Below are 18,466 nucleotides of genomic sequence, written 5' to 3'. Positions count from 1 at the left end.
TTATGGGAAAGAGTGTGTGTTACCTCTCCAAATTGAGCTGCCAACCATCAGGTTTGCAAGTAACCACTCTTTGGGAGATGAGGATTTAGTCTTTGAACGTTTTATGACCATAGCCCACCTCGATGAACTGAAATTGCATAGCTTATTACACCAGGAGGTAGCCAAACGTCAGATGAAGCAATTGCACGACCCTAGAGTGAAGAAGTACACCTTTAAAAAAGGGAAATTAGTTTTGTATTACGATGCGCGTAGGGAGCTGTTTCCAGGGAAGCTGAAACCTAGATGGGATGGCCCCTACAAGATTGTCAGGATAGGGAAAAATAGGTCGATGGCTCTACTAGCTGATCTGCAAGGAGTAGAGTTTAAGAATAAGGTTAATCTTAATAAGATTAAACCTTATTATTTCTAAGTATGCTAACGCGGAAAAAATGCATTGCAGGTCAACTCCCATAAAGCTAATGTCACTTTAGCATAAGCCGAACATGTGAAGTTAATGTGTTACAAATTTTTCTATTGTACTAATCTTGTAAGCCAAGTAAACATATAAGTATCATGAGATTTGACTCAAAGAAAAGTTATAAATATATATTAGTAAACCATATATTTGATAGATTTATTATATGTATATCAATTTAAAACTAATAATGCAATTGTTATTGGTATGGGTTCTAAAGAAATTTTGGAGAACAACATTGTCAAGACACTACATATATAAAGTATGAAAACAAATAGGTTCTTCAATGTTATAAGATTTTAGTGTGTGCCTATGGGATGAGTTATTCAGTTATTTATGTGACTTGTCAAGAGTAAGTTAATGAATAAATAGTTTTAAGTATAAGTTTATAAATTAAACATATAAGTGATCAAATTTGAATTATCGAAGATAATTACTGGTGCGCCATGACTTATTTTGAATAGTAAAACTCTTCCAAGCCAAAGAATATCAAAAAGTGACATGTTTATTAGCAAATAGCTTTTATGACTATTCTAAGGAGATTTTTGCAATTCTACCTACATTAGCTCTTCAATCAAGTCGTTTGGCTTTGATTTGAGTATATGATAACCCTATTCTAAGTCCGTACGTGAAAGTTATGGTCAAAACAAGTTGTAGTCAAGCATTGAAAAAGATAAATATAGGAAAAGCAAACAACAAGAGTCTAGAATGTAAAAATTTTGAAAAGTAATAGTAAAAACCAGGCTTGAAGGACTATAAATAGGCATGAATGGAGATCAGAGCCATTGTTATAAGCTAGGGAAAATAAATAAGTGATCTACTAGTGTGATTAGCAAGTATGAAGTAAAAGACAAGTGATTCAATCTCTTTACGGGTGTCTTTAGCCCAAAAAGGCATACCTATAAAGAGGTTATTTTTGGGATAGATCTAAATATTTCTTTACCTACTTCTATAAGTGAGGACAAAAAGTTTTTCTTTGTACTTACTATTGTAATTTCTTCTAGGCACAAAAAGAGTGGTGCTAAGATATTGTCTCAGATAGAGTTTGCCTAAGCTATCATCTTAGTTGCAATGTATTTAGCTTGAGGGATTAATTGCAATAGTATAGAGTTTCCAAGAGTAATAAATTCCTTTGTGTCTATCTATTTCTTGTGTTTTACAATGTATTCAAGAGTTCTCATTCTAGTATTTCTTTCTTCCATCTATCTTCTCTTTTCTTTGATCCCTGTGGAATTAGGCCTAGACTTTTCAAACCTTTGATAATGTGAACTTGCTAGCAAAATGTGTTTCTTGACTCTCACCAAAGTGTATGAGGATTATGCACAAGAATGACCAAGCACATATGAAAGACTCAAAAATCAATATGCATAATCATTCAATGAAAATAATGATGACATGACATTAATGACAGTATGCACAATCATTCACAATGAAGATGATGATGACCATGATATTAATGACAAAATGAATGTAGTGGCAAGCACAAGCTCTACTGCCAAGACCCATGGACCCCTTATTATTCAAGTGTTTCAAGTGAGCACTAATGAATACCTCTCACATAGCCGACCCGCTATCCCTCTACATGAGTGTAGTGAGCTTACCTTGATGCCCGATTGAGTTGCTTCCTCTCTCAAGCACTCCGATAGCTCGGTGATTCGTGATTCAAGCTCAAGCATCCTCAAGCCTCTTCCTCCAAGCTCCATCCTCCATAGCCATGCGTGAGAAGAGAGAAGAGAAGAGAAGATAAAAAGAAGAGAGGAGATGATGGAGAGCTTCATCTCCAATATCCCTCACTCTCACAAGCTCACTCCCTCCCTCAAGCACTCACAAGCAAGAAAGAGAAGAGAAGGAGAGAATAAGGAGAGTCCACTTTGCCACACACCAAAGAATGAGCTCTCATTCATCTTTTGAACTTTATATACAAAACCCTAAATTCCATTTGGGCGGTCATCCCCTTTTTACATGGCCAGCCATAGCCTAGGCCCTTTTTTTCCATTGTTCTCCTATCTTCCTAGCTTCCTTCCTACCACCCATCTATAATTACAATTTGCACAGGTCAGAGCCCGATGCTCTTAAAATAAATCACAGTGCACCTTGCGCCCTTTTACAAAAGTATTGACTTGTGCTTTTTCTTGGGCACATTTCCTTGATTTAGGACTTTTTCACACTTCTTGTGTTCCTGATTTTCCTTGGCGTGCCTTCGTTCTCCATTCCGCTTTTGCCTTGGCTGTGTCTTCTGCTTTAGATTTTACCAATTTTCCACCTTGTTCATTTGAGGGTTAACATCACCCCCTCCTAGTTGAGTGCCACTCCCATGGCACTTGTTGGGGAAGGTGTGTTGGAGGGATTTATGGAATGGTGAGGCCCTTGAGTTGGAGATGATCTCGTGTCTTGGAGGGGTTTATGGACCTGAAAGGCCCTTGATTATGGACTAATCCCTGGTCGTGGAGAGAGGTTGGTGGACGGATTTGGCATTGAAATGGAACATTGTGTTGGATTGATCCATCGCCTAGCCCTCTGCGGGCGACCCTCTTATGCACTGTTTGAAATGAGCTTCTTCATTCACTTTTTGATTGGAGTTGTTATGTCCGTCCCTTGGTTTTTTGGGTCGGCGTGGTAGGATGTTTCATAAGATGGGGATCACATTGCATGGATGATGGGGTTTTTGAAGCTGGTGGGGGGTCTTCGGGTGTGTATTACATGTGGGTGTGTGCCATTGCCATGTGGTGCATGGTGCGCATGCTAATGGGATGGAGCTTAGGGTGACAAGTCTAACCATAGGTGAGTGTTAACTCCCTGGATGTGCCGTGCCCTTGATGTGCCCTAAGCGTGATGTGGGGGGTAAAAATGAGACTATGGGGTTAGGGACGGAGCCTAGGGACGAAGCCGGCCAACCAAAGATACCGGATGCACATAGCTTGAGGACCCCTAGGTGCAGTGGCTGTGGTGGATGTGCAACTCACAGTGGGGCGATGCGTGATATTTTTTCCATTTTTTAAATAATAATAATAATAACAAAGTTACATGGTTGTGAGACAGAAGTTTAATCTTCATCATCGGAGTGAGGTGGAGAAGGGGGCTTAATAGATTTACTAAGGAATCAGCAGCTTTGGAGATACCCCTTGAGGTTTAGGCAGACTTGAAGAGGGTGGTGGTGGAGAGGAATGGATGATTGCAGTGGGTGAAGAGGCTATCATTCATGTCTTCTAGTAGAGTTAAGAAAAATGAAGGCAATAGAGTGGCTCGCATCATTAGCTGAGCCATTGCGCAACTATCTATGGCATTAGCATCAAAATGGAGCACTAGGAGGACGCGCTCCTGTGGGGTGGAGTCTTGCCTAAGGAGTATTCTAAACAATCTAAGGTAATTACAAGTGGTAATAAAGGTGGGTTAGGGCATGAAGAGAATTGGTTAGTGAATTGGATTAGAGTATCATACAAGTTTTCTGACATGAAGACGAGGGCATCTTCATATGTAGTACAATGAGGATTATAGATTATAGGGAAGTCATAACGACTGTGGATACTGGAGTCAAAATCCTCTCCCACCCTTCACGGGTAAGGCATAAAGGTTTGGTCATTCCGCTCTAAGGGTTGAGTGTTACAAAAGGCTATCCAAGTGTCGAGGTTGGTGTCACGGACCCTTCTTCTCCATGTAGGTTGGCATTCGTAGTTTGGCACAAACTGTGGTACTTCAAAAACTTTATTTTTCCAAAATTCGGCATCTTCTGTGGCCCATAATGTGGGGTTCTTCTCTTTCTCCTCCAAGCATCTTTGTCTGAGCCTGCTTCCAATGTTAATCACCTCCTCCACCACCTTGATAGGTAACACTCTACAAAGGGTGGTGGGGAAGTGGAAGTTGAGGTCAAAGGGGCTCCTAGCCATTTCTTGCCTCTCCCAAATTATGAGGTTGGCGTGAAAGCTTGTTGGGGTGTCATCTGCACATGGTGGGATAGATGCATGGGGTGCCCTCACTCCCCTAGCATTCCATTTCCTCCTTGTCTCCTCCACCATTTTCTTTCTTCTTTCTCTTAGTGCCACCTTTCTTTCAATGGAGGTGTTTGCGTGTTGTTGCTCTTTAGGCCTTGGGGAAGGAGGTGGTGGGACAAGCTCGTCTTCATGTGATCCCATTTCAAAGTTCAAGTCCACCTCCCTTTCCCGGCTTAGCTATTGATTCTCCTCCTCAAGGAACCTGAGTACATCCACTTTCTGTGAGGTTAGTCCTACCAATAGGAGATAATGGCGTTGTTCTTCCAGACTTGAACCAACTCCACTAGGTTGTGGCGACATATGCAATCCAGCCTTTAGTGCCCTACAAACTGTCAAGATTGTGGGAGAGAAGGAAGGAGTCTCACTTGTAGCTTTCTTGCTTGCACAATGGGGGAATGCACACAAAGGTGGAGACTGAAAACAGTTTTTCTCTTCTTAGTTGTGTAAGCCAAAGGAGCTCTAGTACATAGAAATAGAAGAACCCTATATATGGGTCTCAAACCAAACTCAACTAACTAAGGTGGCATACTAACTGAGCCATGAACTAGAGTAGATAAGGATAGCTGTCATCTAGCTATTATTCATGGGCAGTGTACCAACCGCATCTGCAACTAACAAGTCGGTGACATAAATGCACAACAGTCACCCTGGCATATCACGAGTGGAGCTCGATATCTCAACACTCCCCCTCGAGCTCAATCCCAATTCCTGCACACCAAGCAGGTCTTTGAACTTGCACAGCTTCTCTGCGCCCAATGCCTTTGTGAATATGTCAGATACCTGATCCTCTGTGCTAACATAAACTAGATCAATAAGACCTAGTAAAACCCTCTCCTGCACATAGTGATAATGCACCTTAATGTGCTTTGTTCTAGCATGATAGACTGGGTTATTTGCCAAGTGTATATTGCTCATGTTGTCACAATAAATGACAACTAGCCCATCTGTAGGCTGATGCAATCATAAAGTAGCTTATGCAACCAAGCTACCTCACATGCAGCCATTGCTGCACCCCTGTACTCAGCCTCTGTGCTTGACAAGGCAACTGTAGGTTGTTTCTTGCTGCTCCAAGTGACTGCAGCACTCCCAAAAGAGAACAGATATCCATTGGTAGATCCTCTATCAGAAATACTACGAGCCCAATCAGCATCAGTGTATCCATGCAACTGTATCTGAACCCTAGCCTCATAAAATAGTCCATACTACAATGTGGACTTCACATACCTGAGTATGCATCTAGCCACATCCAAATGCGGTTTCCTTGGAGCCTACATAAACTGACTTACCAATCCAACATCATAGCTCAAATCTGGCCTGGTAATAGTCATATAAATCAAACTTCCTACTATGCATCTGTACATAGTAGGGTCTTCGAGAAGCTCACCTGCATCTGCACTCAGCTTCACATTCTGCTCCAAAGGAACTGAAATAGGCTTACAGCCTGTCATCCCATATTTGGACAGCATGTCCAATCCATACTGCCTCTGCAAGAGCCCTATCCCACTTGGTGATCTAATCACCTCAATGCCCAAGAAATAACATAGCTCTCCCAAATCCTTCATCTCAAACTTCTGCTTCAATAGCATTTTCACATGAAGGATATCTTCATCACTATCACCTGTGATAATCAAATCATCAACATAAATGATAAGCAGCATAATACCTTTCTTTGTTTTTCTCACATAAAGTGAGAAATCTACCTTGGAAATCTGAAAGCCAATAGTGACAAGATACTGTCCTATCTTGTCAGACCATGCTCTAGGTGCTTGCTTCAAGCCATACAAGGCTTTCTTCAATCTGCAAACAAACTCAGGATGAACAGCATGCACATAACCTAGTGGCTGCTCCATATATACCTCTTCTTGCAAATCGCCATGCAAGAAGGCATTCTTTACATCCATCTGATGTAAAGACCATTCCTTTGATGCAGCCACAGCAATGACTACTCTTATGGTTGCCATCCTTGCAATCGGACTGAATGTTTCTTCATAATCAATGCCATATATTTGTGCATACCCCTTGACTACTAATCTTGCCTTGTATCTGTTCACAAAACCATTTGCATTGTGCTTCGCCTTATAAACCCACTTACAACCAATTGCATTCTTATCTTTAGGCAAAGGTACCAATTCCCATGTAGCATTTGCTTCCAAGGCATCCATTTCTTCATCCATGGCTTTCTCCCATTTTTCTTTTCCCATGGCTTGCTCAAAAGAAGTGGGTTCTGGTTCCTGTATCTCTTTGACCATATAGGCATAGTGAATGGCTATAAATCCATCATATTTCAGCCTATCCATAGGATACCTAGCTCTAGTAGACCTGCACATAGTAGGTTCACTCCCAGGTGCTCTCAAAATATCCTTGGTCTTCCTTACTCCAGGTGTAACAATAGAAGGAATACCCAACTCATCATCAATGCTCTGTTCTGAGCCATTGGATCTACCATCCACATAAGAGTGACCTACATTCACATCAAACATGGGTTGATCTACCTTCTCTTTTCCTTTTCGTGAAACCTGCATACCACTATCTGCATTTTTTTGAGGATATTCTCCTGATCTCAATCTGCCTGTCCATGGCGAAGAATGTGAACCACTGCTAGAGGACACTCCAGGTCCACTAATATTTTGTGACTGCTACTGTGAATTCTATGCAACATTACCATTTTGTGCATCTACATCATCAATCACATTTACTGGTTTATACCAGCTACTCATCTCATCAAAAACAACATCTCTGCTCACTGTAAACTTACGAGTAGAAGGGTTATAGCATCTATACCCTTTCTGCTGTAGAGAGTAACCAATAAAGATGCACTTCTCAGCTTTTGGATCCAACTTGGATCTCAACTCATCTGGCACATGAACATAAGCAATGCAACCAAAAATCTTCAAATGAGAAATATATGGTTTCCTACCAGTATGCCTCTCCTCTGGAGTCATCCCATGTATTACTGCAGTGGGAGTCTTGTTCATTATGTAGACTGCTGTAGCAACTGCTTCAGCCCAGTAAAAATCTGGCAAGTCTTTTTCGTTGAGCATGGCACGAGATACCTCTCCAATATGCTTATTTTTCCTTTCTGCAATTCCATTTTGTTGTGGGATATGACTGCATGAATATTGCTGCTTTATGCCATGCTCCTGTAGGAACCTTGCAAACTCATTTGAGAGGTACTCTCCCCCTCCATCTGACCTTAGGCATTTTATTTGTAGGCCTGTTTCTTTTTCAACCTTAGCTTTAAGAGTTTTGAAATGCCCAAACACTTCACTTTTCTTTTTCATAAAATACACCCAAACTTTTCTGCTATAGTCATCAATAAAAGTGACAAAATAATGACAGCCTCCAATAGATGTAGCTTTAGTAGTCCACACATCAGAGTGGATTAATTCCAATGGCTTCTTACTCTCTTGAACATGTCTAGGAAATGGTTTCCTTGCCTGTTTTCCAAATTGACAAGCTTCACATACCTTATGCATTTCTGCAACCTTGAATTTAGGTAATCCTGCAATAATATTTTGGGCTTGCATTGATTTAAGTCGTTGTACATTAACATCACCAATGCGTTTATGCCGGATATCAATATCTGCAACTACACCGGTCCCATGTGCAAACATTGTTGCACTCAATTGAGGCATGTCTGCATCCAACATAAACATTCTGCCCTTCTTCTTTCCTTTTGCTATCAAGCGACCTTTATTTTTCATATCCTCAACAAAGCATCCATGAGAATTAAATCTGACCTACAAGCCCTGCTCAACCATTTGACCAACAAAAACCAGATTCTTGGTGATATTCGGGACATGAAATACATCCGACAGGTGTTTCTTTTTCCCATCCTGCATAGACAAAGGAATTTTTCCAATCTGCACAATAGGTTGTGCAGTATCATCACCAATCTCCACAAATCCTAGTTTTTCCATTTTCCTTGCATCTTACATCCATTCTGCATGACCTGTCATGTGGTTTGATGCACCTGAGTCAACATACCACACATCGTTGCTTTCTTCTACACTTGTCATAGAATTGGTCATGTGCTGCACCATAAACAAATGCTCATTTCTGTCATCACCCTGTCTTCTAGAAGATGCATAATTCCCTTGTTGCAATTTTCCATTCATGATGTCATTCTGCTTTTTATAATAGTCTTTAGCCATATGACCCATTTTACCACAGTAGTAGCATTCAACATTGATGTTTGCATTTCGGCCTCTTTGCCATCCACCACGACCTCTTTGGCTCCCCCTGCCTCTAGAGTTACCACGTCCTCCTCCATAGGACTGGTTTTCGTGAGTTTCCTGCATATTCTGATTTCTGCCACGACCTCCAGATTAGCCTCCTCTACCTCTACCTCTACCTCTTCTAGCATTTGAGTAGAAGACAGCTTCTTTTGAAGTTCCTCCTGAAGAAGATGCACTTCCATTTCTTTGCTCCTCAGAAATTAGAAGAGCAATCAACTCCTCAAAATCAGGAAATCTTTCACAGACGGAAATGGATGTTCAAAACTGTGCATAATCCTTTCCTAGACCATTCAAGGTCACAGAAACTAAATCATCATCTTCCACTGGCAACCCAATGGAGGCAAGTGTATCTGCAATCTTCTTCACCTTCATGTGGTAGTCATTGATGCTCATACTTTCTCTTTGCACATTGTGAAACTCTTGCTTGAGCTGCATTTTCTTGGCTTGCGTATTTGTGCTATACATTTTTGACAAAGTATCCCATGCCTCCTTTGGCGTACTTGCATCCTGAATATGCACAATCATAGAGCCTGAAATACTGATAGATAGCCAGTACATAACTTTTCTGGCTCTCTCATGCCATTCTTTAAATGCCTGCATTTGTAGTTGGTTGGGAACATCAGGAAGAACTGGTTCTTCTTCGTTTCCTGCAACGAATTCCCAATATCCTTTTTCCATAAGGAAATTTGTCATTCTAAACTTCCATGCTTGGAAGTTGTTCTTGTCAAGATTTTCAGTGACAATCTGTGAAAAAGAATCAGACGCCACTACAAAACATTGCAAAAAATTATGTCACTGCAAAAAACATAGCTTCAGCCTCACAAGGGCAAATCTGCAAAACTGACGAAAGTGGTATTTGACCACACAGTCATTTCCTAGTGACGATTTTGCGTCGACAGGCAACAAGGATGATTCTGTAACTCCCAATGTCTCTGTGCACAGGCATACGATGCAATTTCTACAGTAACTTTTCACTGACCTGTAGAACAGTGGTCGCACAGCAAAAAATAGGGCCTTCTCTTGAGTGCTTGCGGAAAACTTTCGCCTCCTAAACAGGCTCCGAAATGGCTTGAATCAAAAAAACATGGCAACTAGGGCTAAAGCCCTTTCCCGCAGCATATACTGCCCTCTTGCTACATCGCGAAGGGCGTCTCAATCTGAGACAATGCACTCTTGCACTTTCGGCTGTGCTACCTGTAGAGACTTGCTCCCAAATTCAAAAAATGAAAGCAACATTGGTCCTCTTACCAGAATGCCACGAAGTTGATTTGCTTCCTTGAGCCCCTTACCACAAATCAGGCTCTGATACCATGTCAAGATTGTGGGAGAGAAGGAAGGAGTCTCACTTGTAGCTTTCTTGCTTGCACAATGGGGGAATACACACAAAGGTGGAGGCTGAAAACAGTTTTTCTCTTCTTAGTTGTGTAAGCCAAAGGAACTCTAGTACATAGAAATAGAAGAACCCTGTATATGGGTCTCAAACCAAACTCAACTAACTAAGGTGGGATACTAACTGAACCACGAACTAGAGTAGATACGGATAGATGTCATCTAGCTATTATTCATGGGCGATGTACCAATCGCATCTGCAACTAACAAGTCGGTGACATAAATGCACAACGGTCACCCTGGCATATCACGAGTGGAGCTCGATATCTCAACACAAACCATTCTCAATTTCTTTTTCATTTCCTCTATGGAATCTCCCTCCGTTGCCTGGGTGACGTCCAATAGGATTTCTAGGAAGGCACGTTGTTGGGTGTGGAAGCTCGCTTGGGCAGTCTCTGCTCTACTTGGGTGACGTCCAATAGGGTTTCTAGGAAGGCACGTTGTTGGGTGTGGAAGCTCACTTGGGTGACGTCCAATAGGGTTTCTAGGAAGGCACATTGTTGGGTGTGGAAGCTCACTTGGGTGTGTGGAAGCTCACTTGGGCAGCCTCTGCTCTACTCTCATCACGTATATTTTCTTTTTTTGACTTGAGCAAGGTGATGCACCAAAGATTTGACCCTTTTTTTATTCTTATTGGCCCATTCCTCCACCCTCCTATTCATGTCTTCGAGGTTTTCCCCATGACTCTAGACCAAACATTGTCATCCTTTGTTCTTGATCTTCCATTTCTACCCTTAGTTGTTGTTGCTCTTCCCATGTCGAGGTAGCCTCTTGGGTTAGTTTCTCCATCTCTGTTTCACACCTGCTCTTTCCTCCCTCAGCTTCTCCAGCTCTTCTATGGCTTTAGTGAGTTTCTCCATTTGAGCTTGTAGACCTTTGTAGAGTGCCACAATCTCTTCATTGTGCTGCAATAGGCATTGTGTGGCCTTGATTTATCCATTCAAGCACACCTGCCATTCAGCTTTTGTCTCTTCCTTAGCTTGTAGCTGCTCTTTCAGCTCATTGACTTCCCTTTGGGCCATGGCCATTTGGCATGTTCTCTCTAGCTGGAATGCCGCCATGGCCTCCTTTTCAACTTCAAGCTCTGCTATCGTGGTTCTCTTCTCCTCCTTGGCTCTCTCTAGTTGAGAGAGGAGCTCTTGACATACTCATCATATTCTTTGGGCGGCCTCTCTATTGCGGGGACGGAGGTTGTAGAGCCTACCACATTTTGCTTCTTAGGGTTTCACCTTGACTCGACGTTTGCCGCCCGCAGTCGATCTTCTGGTTCCTACCATGGGGATTCCTTCTCCTACTCCTTGGCCCATTTCGTTAGGTACAAAGTAATGGAGCCAAGCCATTAGGTTGTTGGAATCCACCTGGGTCATAGAACAGGGAGTGGATATGGTAGTGGTGATGGTAGGCATCAGGAGGGTGGGTATGGGGGTGATCGAGGCCTTGCCCTTACCTTCTTGCACTGCAAGTGGCATGAACTCAACCACACATGCACTTGAGCTAGGCCGTTCATCTTTGATGGGGCTTGTGGATTCCCGCTCATCGTGCCTGGACTATTGCTCAATGGACTTGCACGTTGTTAACCCCAAATTGAGATGGCCCCAGGTCGAGATGGTGAAAAAAGCAAAAAAAAACATGGAAAAAGAGCAAAGACATGTAGGCAACCTCCAAAACCAATCCGGGGCAAAAAGTGCAATTTTAAATGAAGGGCACCTCAAAAAAACTCGAAAAACTCTTGTAAAAGAGCGCCAGGCTCCCTCCTATTCTAATTGTAAATTACTAGGCAGGTGTAGGCTGGAGGCATAAGGCTAGAAGAGGGAAATGGAAAAAAGACCTTGCCACAAGGGGGATGGGTGCCCATGGGATTTTAGGGTTTGTATACATAAAGTTCAAAAAAGTGAATGAGAGCTCATTCTTTTGGTGTGTGGCAACAAGAGTCTTCTTCTTCCTCTTCTCCTCTCCTCATCTTCTTTCTTGTGTGTGCTCTTGAGGGAGGGAGTGTGAGAGTATGAGGGAGTGAGTGTGTGAGAGTGAGGGATCAAGAGGGTGAAGCTCTTCACCATCTCCTCTTCTCTTCTTCTCTTCTCTTCTCTTTTCTTGCACGTGCAGCTATGGAGAGGATGGAGCTTGAAGATGGAGGAGGCTTGAGGATGCTTGAGCTCACATCTAGGATCATGGAGCTACTGAGGTGTGTGAGAGAGTAGGCAAGTCGTATCGGTAGCAAGGTAATCTCACTACACTCATAGGACTGACGGCGTGGCAGCTAGGTGAGAGATAACCATTAGAGCTTGCTTGGAACGCTTGAAACAATAAGCGGTTCATGGGCCTTGGCGGTTGAGCGAAGGCTCCCACATTTTGGTTCCGTTGCCAGGACCAATGGATTCAAGCTTGAGCACTTGTGCGCCTCATATCGAGCATCGAAGTAAGGGATTCGTCCCCGAAACGAAGCTTGAGATAGGTAGGAAGTTTGGGTGTTTTTGATCTTCAAAACAAGTAAGTATTTTGGTGCCTAGAGCATGGAATGCTCGTATCAGCAATTATTTAGAACAACATGGATTTAGATTGGGTGATACAGATCACAGTCTGTTCACAAAGAAGATAGATCGTGGATATGTGTTTCTAGTGGTTTATGTAGATGGCCTTATCATCACTGGAGATGATGAAGACTGCATTGTTGAAATTAAATCATGTTTACAGGCTGAATTCAGAGTCAAAGACCTTGGGGAACTAAAGTATTTTCTTGGGATTGAGGTAGTCTCTAAGTCTCAAGGTATATGGCTACTAGAGAAGCAGTATGCTCATGACATGTTACAGAAGTATGGTATGGCTAAATGCAAGCCTATGGAGACACCTCTTGATTAGAATGCCAAGCTGTAGATTGATGTTGGGAATGACATAGAGAATGTGACCATGTATCGACAGATGGTGGGCAAATCGTAGGGAGCAACTGCTTGGCAGCTTGAAATAGGGAGCAGCGAGACCTAGAGACCTAGACGCCAAGCGCTGAGTAGTTAAAACGTGATTGGCCAAGAACAAACAAGGCAACATACTAGAAAGACCTGAACCCTGTCAAGGAGGCCAGAAAATTGACCAACAAGCCTATCAAGCCCAAAAAAAAGTAAGAGTGCATAAGACACTTCGAGGCTGTTTGCTGCACTCACCTTGAATTTCCGCACTTGAATGCACCTAAAGAAATTGAAAGCCTGGTTGAGCACAAGTGCACTAGGAGCGACGTGTACGCTGAGTGACCATAAATTCAGGATTGTATTCAATAACTGAAGAAACTCACTCAGATAAACCACTCAAGGAACCCACCAGTAGAAGAGGACCCAAGACGTAGACAAACCATCAATGCATGAAGTAGGACCAAGCAGGTTGTCAAGAATCGTGTTATGGGGGGACTTGCTCAAGATGTTGCGCCGAACACACACAAAATGCACAAGGAGAAGCTCATTCAAGAGACAAGAAGAGAGATGGATGCCAAAACGTTTTCTTGCTGGTTTCTTCTTCTTCTTCCACACTCTTTACAATGTACACAAAGTATAGATAAGATACAACATAAAGGAAAGTGGCCTACTAAGTAAAACAATGCATAACTGACTACACTAGTCAACTGGCGCTATAACTATGCCAGCTGTCTGTAAATAGGTGTACCAACATGAATATAATAAGTAATGAGTCAGTGGCCATGTTAGAGTCATAATGACCACTGACGTGCTAAGTGTAGACGTGTGGACCCATCTAACCAGGCGGTCCATCATCAATGTCCGCATGTGTTGAGCTTGTCATCTCAACACTCCCCCTCAAGCTCAACTGCATCTCTGCAACTCCAAGTAAGCTTCAAAACTTTTGAAGCTTCTATGTACCCAATGCCTTCGTGAAGATGTCAGCTATCTGATCCTGTGTGCTAACATACACCAATTCAATCTCACCTGCTAGTACCTTCTCTCTCACAAAGTGGTAGTGTACCTCAATATGCTTTGTCCTTGCATGGAACACAGGGTTCCTAGCCAACTGTATACTGCTCATGTTGTCACAATAAATGACAATTGGACCTTCCACCTACACATCCAAATCATCCATTAACTTTTGTAGCCATACTACCTCACATGCTGCGACAGCAGCACCTCTATACTCAGCCTCTATACTTGACAAAGCAACTGTAGATTGCTTTTTGCTACTCCAAGCAACTGTTGCACTACCAAGAGAGAACATGTATCCATTGGTAAATCTTCTATCACACATACTACCAGCCCAATCTGCATCTGTGTATCCAAACACCTGTACATCTGTACCTGCCTCATAGAAAAGTCCATAATGTAATGTGGACTTCACATATCTCAATATGCGTTTGACTGCATCCAAATGTGGCTTTCTAGGTACTTGCATAAACTGACTCACAAGACCAACAACGTAGCTCAAGTCTGGCCTTGTAATGATCATGTAGATCAAACTCCCCACTATCCTCCTGAACATAGTAGGGTCTTCTATCTCATCCCCAACATCAGCACTCAACTTTACATTCTGCTCCAATGGGACTGAAAGTGGTTTGCATGTTGTCATACCATACTTGGATAACATATCCAAGCCATATTATCTTTGGGATAGCCATATACCATCATCACATCTGATCACCTCAATGCCAAGGAGGTACCTTAGCTCACCTAAATCCTTCATCTCAAACTTCTTCTTCAAAAAATCCTTGACTTCAGCAATCCTACTATCACTATCACCTATAATAATCAAGTCATCCACATAGATGACTATGATGTCCAAACTTGCATCTCCCTTTCTCACATAAAGTGAGTGATCAGCATCAGAAACATAAAAGCCAATATTGACAAGATACTCTCTGATCTTGTCAGACCATGCTCTAGGTGCTTGCTTGAGCCCATAGAGCGCCTTCTTCAACTTGCACACATAGGTGGGATGCTCGAAATCTTCATAACCTGCTAGTTTATCCATATACACTTCTTCCTGCAAATCACCATGCAAGAAGGCATTCTTCACGTCCGTTTGTTGCAACCTCCAACCTTTGGCTGCTGCCAAAGCAATCACACATCTGATAGTTTCCATCCTAGCAACTGGACTAAAGGTTTCTTCATAATCTATGCCATATGTCTGGGCATAGCCTTTTGCAACCAGCCTAGCTTTGTACCTACTAATAGAACCATCTGCGTTGTGCTTAATCTTATAAACCCACTTACATCCAATAGCTTTCTTACCCTTTGGCAATGATACTAGATTCCAAGTCTTATTGGCCTCTAATGCAGCCATCTCCTCATCCATTCTTGCATCCCAATGAGCATGACCAATAGCCTCCTCAAAACATGTGGGCTCAACATCCTCAACTAGTTTCACCATATAAGCATAATGGTCAGCTGCATAACCTTCAAAACCAAATCTTTTAATAGGGCATCTGACCCTGCTAGATCTACATACCACCCGATCACTCAATGGAGCCTTTACATTACTATGAGCTCTCTGTACACCTAGTGTCCTGACAGAAGGAATGCCAAGCTCATGATCCAAGCTCTCTAAGCCACTGGAGTCTCCATCAAGAACTGCATCAATGACATCTAACACTTTATTCTTTCCTTTGTCTTTACATGTAGTGCTACTAGATGCACCTCAAGATGTAGAGCTACTCCTTAGTCTCCTAGACCAAGGACTACCAGATGACGTCTCTGGTCCACTAAGAGTCCATGATTCTTGGTTTTCAGCCTGCACATGAGTGTCATGATCATCATCATCATCTAATGCATCACCACTAGATGCATACCAACTGCTCATTTCATCAAAGATGACATCCCTGCTCACTCTGAACTTACATGTGATAGGGTTATAACAGTGATACCCTTTCTGCTCTAAAGAGTATCCAATAAAGACACACTTTTCAGCCTTTGGATCTAGTTTCTTCTGCAACTCATCTGGCACATGAACATCTGCAATGCAGCCAAACACTTTCAAATGTGAGACATCAGGCTTCTTACCTGTAAGTCATTCTTTGGGGGTCATACCATGAACTGCAGCTGTGGGAGTTATGTTCATAATATAAACAGCAGTATGAACAGCCTCAGACCAAAAATGCTTAGGCATATTCTTTTTAGCCATCAAGGCGCGTGCAACTTCTGCAATATGCTTGTTTTTCCTTTCTGCAACCCCATTTTGCTGTGGGGTATATCTGCATGTGAATTGTCTCTTTATCCCATGAGACCTCAAAAAATCACTGAACTCATTGGAGAGGTACTCTCCCCCTCCATCTGACCTCAAACACTTTACTTTCAAGCATGTTTCTCTTTCAACTGCAGCCTTGAAAGTTCTAAAGTGCTCAAACGCTTCACTCTTTTCCTTAATAAAACATACCCACAGCTTTTTAGAACAATCATCAATGAATGTGACAAAGTATGTGAACTGCCTCCAAGAGATACATTTTGTGTAGGCCCCCAAATGTCTGTATGCACAACATCAAGGACATTTTTGCTTACATCTCTGTCATGTGAAAAGGGTTGTCTTGCCTGCTTACCAAACTGACATGCTTCGCATACCTTATGAAATTTTGCAACTCTAAATGTAGGCAAACCTGTAACCAACCCTTTGGACTGCATTAATTTCAGCCTTTTTACATTTGCATGTCCAATGCGTTTGTGCCAAATTTCAATATCTGCAACAACACCTTTTCCTTTAGCATACATAGCAGCATTCATAGTAGGAATTCCAGCATCCAGAGTAAACATACATCCAACTCTACTTCCCTTTGCTACCAACCTGCACTTGTCATTGAAGTCTTCTACAAAGCAGCCCTTTGCATTAAATCTGACTTCCAGCCCTTGCTCTAGACTGACACCAAGTTCTTTGTAATAGATGGCACATGTAATACATCAGAAAGACTCTTTGTCTGACCATCATGCAAGGACAAGGGAACTTTTCCAATGTGTGAAATTGGGTGGCATGAATCATCCCCGTCTGCACATAACCTACATTTTGCAAATCCTGCATCTCTCCAAATCATTCTACATGGCTAGTCATATGATTGGATGCACCTGAATCAACATACCAAAAATCATCATGTGTTCCCTTTTCTATAATAGCATTCAACATATATTTCATAACAAACAAACGTTCATTTTTTTCTTCATTCTGTCGTGAAGACAATCCATAGTTTCCTTGCTGCAACTTACCACTACGAATATCATCTTTCTTAGCATAATATTGGGCTGCAATATGACCTATTTTGCCATAGTAGTGACACACAATACCAAAGTTGTTAGAACCTCTGTTCTGCCATCCACATCTTCCTCTAATTCTCCCCTTGCCTCTAAAGTTACCACGACCTCCTGAAACCTACATATCACCAAATTGTTGATTCAATCTGTTTTGCTGATTGTCACTACCACTCCTGAACCACGGCCTCTTGAAGAGAACCTGCCACGTTCCCTTCCTGAACTGGAGTAGAAAGCTTGGATCTGTTCACCACTTCTTTCAGATGTCTCACTCTGCATGTTGATCTCTTCAGTTATCATAAGGGAGACCAACTCATCAAAATCTAGAAATGGCTTTCTGACATATATGGAAGTTACAAATGACTTCCAAGCCTTTTCATTGTTAAGTCCACCCAAGGTAGACGATACCAAATCATCATCATCAGACATTGCATCAATCGCTGACAATGCATCTGCAATGCTCCTTACCTTCAGTGCATACTCATTGATAGACATCTTCCCTTTCTTCAATGTATTCAACTCTTGCTTGAGTTGAGTCTTTCGTGCCTTTGTATTTACAAAAAACATACTTTCAAGTATGGTCCAAGCTGCATATGAATTCTCTATATTTCTAATATGTCCCAGTATATTATTGTCAATTACTGCAGACAGTCAATACATGGCCTTCTTGTCTTTTGCATTCCATTCCTTTCGTGCCTTTGTCTCTTCTGTAGTTGGAGGATCACTCACCTCCGGCTCCTTTTCTTCACTTGAAACAAACTGGTAGAGGCATTTTCCAATAAGGAAGTTTCTGACACGGAACTTCCATGAAGGGTAGTTGTTCTTGTCGAGATTCTCAATGATGGGGCTTCCACTGTTCTTTGCCATTATCACAAAATTAATACCAAACAGCAAGCAAATCTTCTACAACCCTCGACCTGTAGTGCATAGCAATACATCAGACAGCCTTTTTCACTATCTACTCAACAATACATGCAATCTGCAACCTGTTTGCAAATAAACCTTATGTTGGCTTCCTGCAAAAACCTCAAGAATTACAAATTCACAATCTGTAACCTACGCACACACTTTCAGTCAAAACAACCGAAATCACAGTGTATCCTGAAACTATTGTCCGCAACCTTGCGGCTCTAAAACAGAGCCTAAAACAGCCTCAGATTCCCAAAATAACTGCGAGAA

This window comes from Lygodium microphyllum, chromosome 9 (genome assembly GCF_053477565.2).
Source record: "Lygodium microphyllum isolate KBCC chromosome 9, Lygodium_microphyllum_v1.1.10, whole genome shotgun sequence".
NCBI lineage: Eukaryota > Viridiplantae > Streptophyta > Polypodiopsida > Schizaeales > Lygodiaceae > Lygodium > Lygodium microphyllum.
Note: the sequence above shows the minus strand (reverse complement) of the source record.